Here is a 14,091-nt window from a genome sequence, read left to right as displayed (position 1 = left end):
CTATATACCGTGTTTTCTTTATTCGGGTCATTTGTGAACACATAATATAATGTTGCTAAGATTTCATTCATCCCTTGCATCTATCTTATTCTAGTGTTCAACTTTGCAAATACAATCAATATATATCTCAAAGCTTCCTGAATATAAAATATACAGTATAAGTGAAAAAATAAGCTGCAACCAAACTAATTCAAATGAACTTGCGATGTAAGAAAAACGTGACACATATTAAAAGAAGTAGCGTGTACAAATTGAAATTGACGACGGCCAAGAAAATTTAGATGCGTACATGAATTTTCTTTTTACTCTCGGCTCCCGACTTTTCTCGTTGATGGTATGAGAAAACGCCTATAAATAGAGACGATTGAGGTCCCTAAACATACAATCTCATACAGAATAATACACCATCTATAGAGAGATTGAAGTGTTTAGAAGGCTTCAATCGGAGGAAAATCAGAAGACTTAAAGATGATTCAATGGCTGGAGGTAACGCTCGATTTAGCTTCTGCATATTTGTTTATCATGTTTATATATGTGCATAAACATGATTTTCAGAGAAAATCTCTAACATTTGGTATCAGAGCCGTGATACCTCTTCCTTGAAAATATTTTATTTTCTAAAGATCGAAGATCAAGAACTTTAAGAAATTTTTTGAAGTTTTACGTAAGAATTTGAAACTTGAAGTTCGAACATAATAATCATAAGAAACTTACCTGAGAATTTGTTCTCGGTTGCACTTTGATAAAAATATACAGTTTTCTGAATTTTGAAAAAAAATTTGAGGAAAGAAATTTTTAAGATGAAGGGTTCTGAAAATTTTTCGGAGAAGATGAAGAGATGATGATATAATGAGATGCCTACGTGATATAATGAGATGTCTTCGTGAAGGCAACATTTCACAGAAATCACGTGAAGCCTTCAATATATATTAAATGAAATGAGACCCACGAATTAAATTATTCTTGTCGGTAAATGCATGAGACTCATGAATTCAATTATATCCAGTACAATTTTCAATCATGTTTAGAAATTATTTTTGCATGTTAGATATAATGTAAAATATTATGGATAAGTGTTTGATATGTATATGCAAATTTAATATCATATTTGCATTTATTCTTGAAATTTAAAATGCAAATTGTATTTAAAAATATTTTGGTATACCAATATTCACATTATGTTCATATTAAATTATATTGAGTTGTTTATAATTTAAAATGAACATATAAAGTAAGATGTGAATATAATATTATAAAATATTTCAGATGTTCACAAATGAACAAATAATCCTCGCTTTATCACTACTCTGATAAAAGAAAAAAACTGATGAGGAGCCCACATTTTCACGTAAATGTGAGCCTCACTTTATCACTACTCTGATTGAAGAGAAAAATTGATGAGGAACGTATTTGTTCATATTAAGTTATTTAATAAAAAAATTTGGCTTATAAAGATTCACATAAATGTGGATAATTAAGTTGAATAATAATAAGGTAACGTAAGAAAACATGATCTGAGGGAGTTGTTCATAGATCGGTTTAAACTGCCTTGACTAGCCACTGGTCTCCATGACGAATGTTGTTCTGACTAGGAGTTAGGTATTTAAAGGACATTAGTACTACCTATCTTTCCTGGGAGCACTCTTGGAAAGTGTTGATTGTGTTACTAAATATTATTATATAAAGATTTAAATAAAGCCAAAAATTTTGTTTGGTGATCAGTATAATTTTAAATAATTAAGGTTTAGCCACAACACCCTTAATTATGAGAAATTATGCATTAAGTCGGTTAAGGATCACATAAAGAACATTTATCTAGTGATCCGTATAATTTTAAATAATTAAGGTTTAGCCACAACACTCTTAGTTATAGAAATTATATATTAAATCGGTTAAAGATCACATAAAGGACATTTATAAAACCAAAATTTATGTCTAGTGAACCGCATAATTTTAAATAATTAAGATTTTGCTACAGCACCCTTAGTTATGCAAAATTATACATTAAGTTGGCTGCGGATCACATGAAAGACATTTATTAAGAGAATAAATATTTAAAAATTTGTGATTTAATGTCTAAGTGATTCGTATAATTTTAATTTATTAAAGAATACCTATAGCATCTTTAATTAAGTTAAAATTATACATTAATTTTTTAATCACATTTAGTTGTAACATACATAAATTACATAAAATTATTCATCATTTTGGTAATATTTTGAGATGAATAATTATGAATAATAAATATTTTATGCATAAAGAATTTAATATCCTAGTGATTCGTATGATTTCAATTAATTGAAGAGTAGCCACAGCATATTTGATTGAATTAAAATTATACATAAATTATGAGGATCACATTTGTTTATAAGGGATATAAATTGTAATTAATTATATTATAACATTGAAATTTATCCCACAAGAAATTTTGTTATGTTAAATATAATTAATTAGAATACAATATTGAATTATTTTCTTAATTTATCTACATGGATTAAGAATTGAATATATTTTAATCGTTATATCATTAAGTTGTATGAATCTAATTGAATTAAAAATTCAGTCCACATACAATTTTTATGTCAGTGATTCATATGTAGATCATGATTTACATGTGTAAAACATGATATATGGTTTATTGCTTCATTTAATAACATTAGCATGTATTCATTAATTTTGCAATATATTTCTATTACTCTGATATTAATTTCTTGAAAATGACTTGATTAGTGGGAGCGATCAAATTCAGAATATTGATCATTATGATGCTCATTCATCCCACAAGTTATATGTATTGATTGATATTCACAACATCCTCCATTTAAAAAGTGTGTTGTGAAACCAATCATATTTATAAATTCCATAAAAAGTTGGTTCAATTGACATTCATTTTTAGATGAGTCTTCAAAACAAATAAAAGTCTCATTAGGCAACATCGAACAACATAAATAATTATTCTCTAATGATATGAATATTTAATATTTCAAGATTAAGAAAACAATATGGATTGAAACATGTCTCACATTAGTGGTATTTCAGGTTTTACAATGTTATATATTCATTAAGTTTGTTGAGAATATTGTGGGTCATTATGAATACCAGAAGGTTAGTGGGAGCTTAATTATTATCAGAGTAATATAAATATTTGACAACTAAAAAGCTGCAAAATATTTTGGGATACCTTTATGGTATTAAAGTTTTACATGCTTACATGAGACGAATTGACAATTTGGAAAGTGATTTGCTACTTCCACTATGAGTCAAAATTCGTCATTGAAGTACTATTGTGTGGTGTATTTTAAGGAGTTTCATTATGGGCTTAGAATTATGGATTCTATGTCTAAGCCATTAAGATTATATTACTGCAATTCATTTATGGTCTTTGTGACTAAAGCGGTGGTCGAATTAAGTATATCGACATAATGTATTTTAAACCTTTGGAGAACGTGTCAATAAAGTGGTCATTAAACACGTTAGCATTGAATTGATGATCTTTTAATCTAAAGACATGTAAATTTCAGATGTTAAAGAATCATATGGTAATTACTGATGGATTTGATTCCACAATAAATTTATGTTACATACATTTGGGGTTTGATAATGAAACACATTCAGTTATGATATTTCTCATATTCAGTTATGTACATATTCAGTTATCTTGAGAAAAATATCAATAAAGTTTGACCTCGAATAAACATTGGGTTTATTCATTAAGTTATACAGATTTGAGAGACATAATGCATTGAGATACATGGAAGATAATAATCGTTTTTAGATGACTTATCGACATGATTCATGTATTTTGTTTTCTCCTATGATAAATGAGATATATGTGTCAAGTGGGAGAATGTAAGAAAAACGTGACACATATTAAAAGAAGTAGCGTGTACAAATTGAAATTGGCGACGCCAAGAAAATTTAGATGCGTACACGATTTTCTTTTTGCTCTCGTTGATGGTATGAGAAAACGCCTATAAATAAAGACGATTGAGGTCCCTAAACATACAATATCATACAGAATAATACACCATCTATAGAGAGATTGGAGTGTTTAGAAGGCTTCAATCGGAGGAAAATCAGAAGACTTAAAGATGATTCAATGGCTGGAGGTAACGCTCGATTTAGCTTCCGCATATTTGTTTATCATGTTTATATACGTGCAGAAACATGATTTTTAGAGAAAATCTCTAACATGTGAGTGAAGGAGAAACGAGCTCGGATATCAAACTAACAGCTAGAACGAACCTAAAATGTTAATCAAACTAAGTTGGGATCCAAAACAGAGCAACTTGCTTTGGATTTCTGTCACAACATCAAATATTTACATTAAATTAAAATTTTCATTTTGTACTTGTAGTATGTCTCAAGCTCATAGCTCACCTCATACTCATTGAAATTATTAATGTCATATGTGGTTGGAAACCTAGCTCGGTCTCCACGTTTCATCATAAAACACTGAACTGAAATTTTTTGTTTACTTGGGCTAAATAGCTCCATAACAATACATAATGCAGCAAGGTCACCACAAAATTCCAGGTTCGTCACTTGTTAGTATAAAATTCAAATCTGATTCATTTTTTTTTACTCCAAAACAGTTTTTTATATTGGAAATGAAAGATAAACCATTTTTCTACATTTCATGTTTACAAAGATTAGCCAAATAAAAAAACTATCATGTGTGAATCCGTGTGTAAGTACATGCATCACATTCGGGTGTTCTGTTTTCCGCATATTAGAGCATTTCCCGTGGAAAATTCATATGAATTTCATTTCACATACAAATGATCTGTAACGGGTAGAAAATTAAAGAAAACTCAATTATCTACAAGATTTATTTGAACCTCAACTTCGAGTTATTTCCGATCTGTCACGCCCCGATACCCAAAACTAGTCTTGCTTCTCTTCCTTGATTTCCTCTTCTGACTTATTTAGAAAGAGTAAGTAAGAGGTGAGTGATATGGTCGTCTTTTAGTAAGTGGGGATAGTTCGAGCAAATACATAACATACATGATTTTGGAAAAACAACATATCATGTACAACATAGTTCGTATAACATATATCATGAGCATAGACATGGCATTAAATTGGCATAGGTACTTATTGAATGCAATAATTGTTCATGCTTGGTAGAGCGATCGAACTATGGTGCTTGAACTGTCGTGTTGTTTAAAAGATTTGAATTGCGCCATTATCACCAGCTATAGCTTTTGGTAAAACGGTAAGCATTCAGTCCTACAATTGGTATCAGAGCCAAGATCACAGTGCAAGGAGTGAAATTATTGGGAGGAATATTGTTGAGTGCAATAATTGTCCCTACTTGGTAGAGCAATCGAACCGTGGTGTTTGAACTGCTATAATACGGTTTAAAATATTTGAATTGCACCATTATCACCAGCTATAACTTTTGGTAAAGCGGTAAGCATTTGGTCCTACAGTATTAAGATTTCTCTCCTTTACAATGTTTGCTGATATCAATTTCTAAATTTTACACCTCTAAAAGGGTGAGACCATGTAACGGTTACAAACTCACTATGTAAATACTATAAACTTATCATATATTGGGATTCAAACACATATCCAGTGGAATTCTAACAGTGCCAAAACATTAGGTATCATATCACAAGAAGGGGAAGAAGACTAACAATAATTCTCGATTGAAAATTTCAAAAATGAACTAAGCCATCAAATAAATTTATAGTTTTAAAACAAGCCCACTTACCTCAAACTTAAAAAAAAGTGTAGAGGGATGGCTGGGTTCGAAATCCTTGAAGAACCGATGCAGGTATTCAGACAGCATATGGGCAGCACTTTGTGTCACGCCCCGAGACGGGGGTTAGTTGACACCGGCGTTGCTCTCAAATATTCATTCGAAAACAACAAGCCTCAGAAGTACAAAATTTCAGAAAACCAGTCTTTTATTCATAATAATCGTTGTTTGTTACAACTCAAGGATAAATGTTTTACAGCGGAAATGTAAAACCATAAAATTACAATGTCTGACGGAATATAAAACATAAATCAGAACTAAGAACAATGATCTTCATCACCAGCCCCAAAACTGACGTTGCTCCTCTTCTCCTATCGACTCTTCCTCGTTCTTATCTGAGATGGGTTTGGTGGGTGATTGATATGATTGTCACTCAGTAAGCAGGGGCGGGAATAACTCCCAGTTTTCGAAATCGTTTTCAACAGAAACAGAAATACAATAATATACTGAAAACTCGTATTTCATAACAGAAATCAGAATTCAGAATTTGCAGGTTTCAGAACAGAATTCAGAATTAGTAAGCACTGAACATGTTAGTGAATTTCATGGCTAAACTGATATCAGTCCCCTATATGTTCTCTCCTCTAAGGGGTGAGGCCAGAATCAGAATTCAGAAATGTTCAGAATATATATTCCTACCATTAGTTCACTAGGGAGTTTCAGTGCATCAAAATCATATATCAGAAATCATACAGAAACTGAACTTTAAAACAGAATTATCAAACGGATTTCAAGATATTTATACATAAGCCCACTTACCGTAATTTGCTAAAAGTATTTCGGTTGAAATCTGAAGTCTGCTTGTTCTTGCTACTGGTTTCTGCTGCTCGAAAATCAGCACTCTCTTAGCTCAAATATTTCAAGTGACAACTCAAGATTTTGGTAAACCAATTCAGGTGTTTGAGGGTGATATTTATAGGCAATGTTTCTGACTGTTAGACTCTCAATTAATGGCCATAATCTGCCATTAACAGCCTTTATTCCATGTTAAGGCTTCAGTTACAAGTCTAAGCTGAATCAGTAACTGTCTACTGGAATCTTGCGCTGCTGAATTCTTCTGCTGCTGGATTCTATATGCTGGAATTATGTCTGCTGGAATTGTGTCTGCTGGAAAAATATCATCTTCTGAATTATTGACTGCTGCTAGAATTGTTAGCTTCTACTGAAATTTTCCATTGCTACTGAATAATGCTGCTGGAAATTCGGGTTCTCACATCCCTCCCTCCTTATGAGAAGTTTCGTCCTCGAAACTTGGCTATACATGATTCTCAAAGATATGAGGGTATTGAGCTCGCATCTTTTCTTCCAATTCCCAAGTAGCTTCTCTTTCGGTGTGATTGGACCATTGTACTTTGACATATGGAATAGTTCTTCGTCTCAGTACTTGGTCTTTGAAATCCACAATTCGAATCGAAATTTCTTCATACTTCAGCTCTTCATTTAGATTGCTCTCAACCAGAAGTGGTCCAGCTTCCAGTATGTGACTTGGATCAGGAATATATCTCCTCAGCTGCGATACGTGGAATACATTATGAATTCTTGACATGTCGGGTGGAAGTGCTAATCTATAAGCAAGCGTTCCCACTTTCTCAAGAATTTCAAATGGTCCGACGTATCTAGGATTCAATTTCCCAGCCTTATTGAATCGGATTACACCCTTCATGGGTGACACTTTCACATATGCCTTCTCTCCAACTTCGAATTCAACAGGTCTTCTTTTCAAGTCAGCCCAACTTTTCTGTCGATCTTGTGTAGCTTTTAGTCGCTCTTTGATCATAGCAACTTTATCCACTGTTTCTTGGATCAGTTTAGGTCCAACCATGGCTTTTTCTCCTACTTCATCCCAATACAGTGGTGATCGACATTTTCGTCCATACAGAGCTTCGTATGGTGTCATTTCAATGCTGCTGTGGTAACTATTATTGTATGCGAACTCGATTAAGGGCAGATGTTCGCTCCAATTACCACTGAAGTCCAAGGCACATGCTCTCAGCATATCTCCTAGAGTTTGTATTGTCCTCTCAGTTTGGCCATCAGTCTGCGGATGGTAGGCCGTGCTAAGAGTAACCTTAGTCCCCATAGCTTGTTGAAAGCTCTTCCAAAATCGGGATGTAAATCTAGGATCTCTGTCTGACAGTATGCTAGCTGGAACTCCATGCAATCGTACGATCTCATTCATGTACAATGTGGCTAGCTTGTCCAAATCATAATTCATGCGGACATGTAAGAAATGTGCAGATTTTGTGAGTCTATCCACGATTACCCATATTCCGTCATGACTTTGTCTCGACTTTGGTAAACCAACTACAAAATCCATGGAAATATGTTCCCATTTCCATTCCGGGATTTCTAATGGTTGAAGAAGTCCACCAGGTCTTTGGTGCTCTGCCTTGACTTGCTGACACACGTGACACTTGGAAACAAATATTGCCACGTCTTTCTTCATTCCACTCCACCAAAAAATTTTCTTCAAATCTCTGTACATCTTGGTACTGCCCGGATGGACTGAAAATTTCGACTTATGTGCCTCATATTACTTCTTGTCGAAGATTATCGATGTCTGGTACGCACAATCGTCCTTTCATCCACAATGTTCCTTTGTTATCCGTCTCGAAATCTGGTGATTTCCCTTCTTTAACTTGCTCTTTTAGTTTCACCAAAGCGGGATCTCTATCTTGACTCATCTTGATTGTCTCTCGAAGACATGGTTGTGCTGAAAGTGATGTCAGGTTCACCTTACTCATATTCTTTCGACTTAAAGCATCTGCTACTTTGTTGGCTTTGCCTGGATGGTAGCTTATTGTCAAGTCGTAATCCTTCATGAGTTCGATCCATCGTCTTTGTCTCATATTTAGTTCCTTTTGAGTGAACAAATATTTGAGACTTTGGTGATCGGTAAAAATCTCACACTTGGCTCCATAAAGATAATGTCTCCAAATCTTTAGTGCGAACACCACTGCAGCTAATTCAAGGTCATGTGTTGGGTAATTCTGTTCATACGGCTTCAACTGTCTTGACGCGTATGCAATCACCCTTCCCTCTTGCATGAGTACACATCCTAAACCTTCTTTGGATGCATCACTATAGACGGTGTAGTCCTTACCTTCCATAAGTAATACTAGCTCTGGTGTGGATGTAAGCTTCTTCTTCAAGGTCTCGAAGCTTTACTCACATTTTTCACTCCATTGAAACTTAGAGTTCTTCTGTGTGAGCTTGGTGAGAGGTATGGCTATTGAGGAAAATCCTTCAACAAATTTTCAGTAATAGCCTGCTAGTCCCAAGAAGCTTCGTACCTCTGTCACATTCTTTGGTGTAGGCCAATCCGAGATTGCCTCCACTTTCTTAGGGTCCACAGATACTCCTGCTGCTGATATTATGTGTCCCAAGAATGCGACGCTCTCTAGCCAGAATTCGCATTTCTTGAACTTAGCGTATAGTTCTTTTTCTCTCAACTTCTGTAGGGTAAGACGAAGATGTTCTTTGTGGTCTTCTTCACTTGACGAATATACTAGAATATCGTCGATGAATACCACAACAAACTTGTCTAAAAATGGTTTAAACACTCTGTTCATGAGATCCATGAATACTGCCGGAGCGTTTGTTAATCCGAACGGCATCACTGTGAACTCATAGTGTCCATACCTTGTTCTGAAGGCTGTCTTCGGAATGTCGTCTGTCTTAACCTTGAGTTGGTGATAGCCTGACCTTAAATCGAGCTTGGAAAAGACTGAAGCTCCTTTGAGTTGGTCAAACAAGTCATCTATCCGTGGAAGCGGATACTTGTTTTTTATTGTGATCTTGTTCAGCTCTCTGTAATCGATACACATCCTCATGCTTCCGTCCTTCTTCTTTACAAATAGGACAGGAGCTCCCCACGGAGATGCGCTTGGTCGGATTTGGTTCTTGTCCAACAACTCTTGAAGTTGCTCTTTGAGTTCTTTTAACTCTGCTGGAGCCATTCGGTATGGTGCTTTTGAGATTGGTGTAGCATTGGGCACTAGGTTAATGTCAAATTCCACTTCGCGATCAGGAAGTTCGCCAGGGAGTTCTTCTGGAAAGACATCTGGAAATTCTTGTACTACTGGAATCTCTTCAAGCGTGAGTGTGGTTTCTTTCTTTACCTCGCTTAGCATAGCTAGGTAAACTTCTTCTCCACTTTTCATGGCTGCCCAAGCTTGAGAAGCAGAAAGAAGAGTCTTTCGTTCTTTGGTCTTGCCATGAAATAACAGTTTCTCTTGGTGTGGAGTTTGGATAGTTACCGTCTTTCCATGACAGTCTACTACGGCATGATTCTTGGCTAACCAATCCATTCCAAGAAATACGTCGAATTCCACCATGTTTAGTTGAATCAGGTTTGCCTTGAAATTCTGATCTTCTATGAGAACACCAATATTCCGATATAGAGTGCGAGTTTCTAAAATTCGATTGGCAGGAGTTGCTACTCTATATGGTTCTTCTAAGTTATCAGGCTTAGCTCCTAACCTCTTGGCAAATCTCTTAGACATGAATGAATGCGTAGCACCACAATCAAATAACACATAGGCAGGTATATTATCGATTAGAATGGTACCAGCTACGACATCATTCGAGTTGTCCGCCTCTTCTTGAGTGATAGCATAGACTCGAGCATTGGGCTTGTTCTCCTTTGGTTTATTTGGAGTTGTTCCACCTGCTGGATTATTCCTTGGATCTGGCATAGGACATTGAGCAATGCGATGGTCCATCTTTCCACAACGGAAACAAGCTCCAGAATTCCTACGACATTCACCAGTGTGTGTGAATCCGCAAGTTTGGCACTTGACTCCTTCTTTGTTTGATTGAGAAGAAGTGGTTCCTTTGGATGGAGTACTGGTAAATTGGTTGCTCGAAAACCTAGGCCTCTTGAATTGCTGGCCCGATTGGTACTGGCTTGGCTGAGGACGTTTGAGTTTGTTCTCGCCTTCAGGCCTCTTGATGTCATTCTCAGCCCTGATGGCGGCTCCCATCAATTCATCAAAACTATTGGGCTCGATAACGGCAAGGGCAGATTGAATACGGCTGTTCAATCCCTTCTTGAAGCGATGCATCTTCAAGGCCTCGTCTCCCATTATGGTTGGGGAGTAAGTTCCCAATGAGTGGAACTTGGATGAATACTCCACCACTGTCATGTTTGGTTCTTGAACCAAGCTTTCAAATTCTGACAGTTTTTGCACTCGAACTGCTGTTGGAAAGTACTGCCTCAGGAATGCTTCTCGGAACCTTTGCCAAGTGATAGGTCCCGCCTCTATCATAGCTGGTGAGACTCCTTCCCACAATTTGGCAGCTTTATCCACAAGGAAAGGTGTAATCACCTCTACTCTGACCCTTTGGGGAACCTCAAGTAGTCGAAGATGGTTTTCTACCTCTTTCATCCAATTATGTCCCACTTCTGGATCGGTGCTTCCATCGAAGTTAGGGACTCTTGCTCTTTGGAGAGCCTCATAGTGCTGCTTCGTTCCATTCTGAGCTGGAGGTGGTGGCGGTGGTTGATTAGCATTTGGGTTGACAAACCCTTGCAGCGTAGTTGCCACGATCGTGGCTATGGCCATCAAATCGGCCTGACTGAGGCCAACTGCTGGTGGTGGTTGAGGTGGTTGTTGTTGTTGTGCTTCCTCATCGTTGCGGTTATTGTTGCGGTTGCCGTAACGAGGATTGCGATTGTTTCTAACTGGTCTTCCGTCCATTTCCTACAGTTATGAAAGTTCTAAGATTGATGGCAGAATAGAGACTAAACAAAAGAAACACAATGTTTATGTAATTGCCCGAGAATTAAATATGAAACCAATTGATCGAAAGAGATTTTATTGATTTCCCAAGAAATTGCAATTACAACGAAATATCGAAATTGTTAACAAGAAGATAAATGGAACAAGTGTTATTACAAAGAAAACAACTACTGATAAACTAATCTACTACTTCTCCTAATCCCAAATCCATAAGATCCTCTCCAACTTCTTCTTCCTCTTCTGGTTCTTCTTCAGGTTCATCTTGGTTGGCTATTACTGTTTGTAGATGTTCTATATGACCATGCAGAACTGCATTCTGGTCGCTAAGAACTTCAACAGTACTCTGCAACTCATGAATTTGAGCATCAGTCTGCTCACTATACTGATTATGCTGGTGCACAAGTTGGTGATTCTGATCCTTGAGTATTTGGATCTTGTCAACAAGTGTATCACGTAGCTCGATGAACTCTGCCACAGTCTCTTGGGATATTTCAAACTCCTCTTGAATCTTCCTATTCCTCTCTTCTGCTTCATGCAGATAGTGAGCATAACGTTGAACATCACCCTCTAAGTGCTCTGCTCGACGCTCTAACTCATCTTTGTCCAACTTTAAACAGTAGTTATTCCCCTTGAGCTTTTCTAGTTTCCTTTCTAAGCTCTTAATGTAGCTACTTTGGTCCGCCATATCCTACATCCAAAAGCATAAGGGTAAAGGTTCAGAAATGATCTCAAGAATATAGGTCGAGTTATAGACAAATACTGGAATGAATAGAGTCAGTAAGCCTATAACATTCAATAGCAGAAAAATAGCTCAAAAATTTTCGGTCTCAGAATGGCGTGAAAAATTTACTAAAAATCGTTCACATCAAGAATATGAATGGTACCAAGTTAGGTGCAAAAATACTAAGCCATTTGGAAATGAAAATTCCTCAAAGTTTCGAAAAGTTGGAAAATTTTACGGAAATGATGATATCCCTATCTAAACGATGGATTTTGGGCTTCGTCGGTGGTGCTAGAACGATGAATGGTTCTAGGTTAGGTTCTCCTCGTCGAGAGCTTTCCAACGCCTACTTTTAATGGTAAAAACTCCTCCTGGATCAAAAGTTATGGCCGTTTGAAGTTTGCACGAAAAACACCTCAACTTCTATGCCATTTGCAAGGTCTACTGCATTCCCTTGCTGTAATACACTTGCTACTGCAATTCTGATGCTATTGCATTCAGTCTGCTGCTTTTCCAGCATTGTCTGCTGCATTCCGAGTCTACTGACCCAGTCTTCTGCATTCAGATCTACTGGTTTCCTTCTACTGGTTCGGGTTTCAGACTACTGGTCTTATCCTACTGTTTTTCGTCTACTGGTTTTGGCCTACTGAATTTTTTTTTTTTTAAAAAAAAAAAACTCGTTTCAGTAGTCTATTACAGTAGCTTATTTTCAGTAGTCTATTTTAGTAACCTTCAGAACTTATTCTCAGAAGTCTATAAGAACTTATTATTTCTAGTTCCTCCTCCCCAGATTATGAAACCCGGTTATGCTCTGATACCACTTCAATGTCACGCCCCGAGACGGGGGTTAGTTGACACCGGCGTTGCTCTCAAATATTCATTCGAAAACAACAAGCCTCAGAAGTACAGAATTTCAGAAAACCAGTCTTTTATTCATAATAATCGTTGTCTGTTACAACTCAAGGATAAATGTTTTATAGCGGAAATGTAAAACCATAAAATTACAATGTCTGACGGAATATAAAACATAAATCAGAACTAAGAACAATGATCTTCATCACCAGCCCCAAAACTGACGTTGCTCCTCTTCTCCTATCGACTCTTCCTCGTTCTTATCTGAGATGGGTTTGGTGGGTGAGTGATATGATTGTCACTCAGTAAGCAGGGGCGGGAATAACTCCCAGTTTTCGAAATCGTTTTCAACAGAAACAGAAATACAATAATATACTGAAAACTCGTATTTCATAACAGAAATCGGAATTCAGAATTTGCAGGTTTCAGAACAGAATTCAGAATTAGTAAGCACTGAACATGTTAGTGAATTTCATGGCTAAACTGATATCAGTCCCCTATATGTTCTCTCCTCTAAGGGGTGAGGCCAGAATCAGAATCAGAATTCAAAAATGTTCAGAATATATATTCCTACCATTAGTTCACTAGGGAGTTTCAGTGCTTCAAAATCATATATCAGAAATCATACAGAAACTGAACTTTAAAACAGAATTATCAAACGGATTTCAAGATATTTATACATAAGCCCACTTACCGTAATTTGCTAAAAGTATTTCGGTTGAAATCTGAAGTCTGCTTGTTCTTGCTACTGGTTTCTGCTGCTCGAAAATCAGCACTCTCTTAGCTCAAATATTTCAAGTGACAACTCAAGATTTTGGTAAACCAATTCAGGTGTTTGAGGATGATATTTATAGGCAATGTTTCTGACTGTTAGACTCTCAATTAATGGCCATAATCTGCCATTAACAGCCTTTATTCCATGTTAATGCTTCAGTTACAAGTCTAAGCTGAATCAGTAACTGTCTGCTGGAATCTTGCGCTGCTGGATTCTATATGCTGGAATTCTG

The 14,091-nt window shown here is 36.2% G+C and overlaps 1 long non-coding RNA gene across 1 annotated transcript; it reads right to left on the bottom strand.

Moving 5' to 3' along the window:
- Positions 1-214: 214 nt before the first annotated feature.
- Positions 215-816, bottom strand: LOC140838118 (uncharacterized). Its single transcript, XR_012119534.1, has 2 exons — positions 715-816; positions 215-348 (listed from the first exon to the last, which is right to left on the bottom strand). It is a non-coding gene; the product is annotated as an uncharacterized lncRNA (long non-coding RNA).
- Positions 817-14,091: the final 13,275 nt, after the last annotated feature.

Source organism: Primulina eburnea, chromosome 8 (assembly GCF_022965805.1).
Source record: "Primulina eburnea isolate SZY01 chromosome 8, ASM2296580v1, whole genome shotgun sequence".
Lineage (NCBI taxonomy): Eukaryota > Viridiplantae > Streptophyta > Magnoliopsida > Lamiales > Gesneriaceae > Primulina > Primulina eburnea.
Note: the sequence above shows the minus strand (reverse complement) of the source record. Positions and strands in the feature narration are given on the sequence as shown.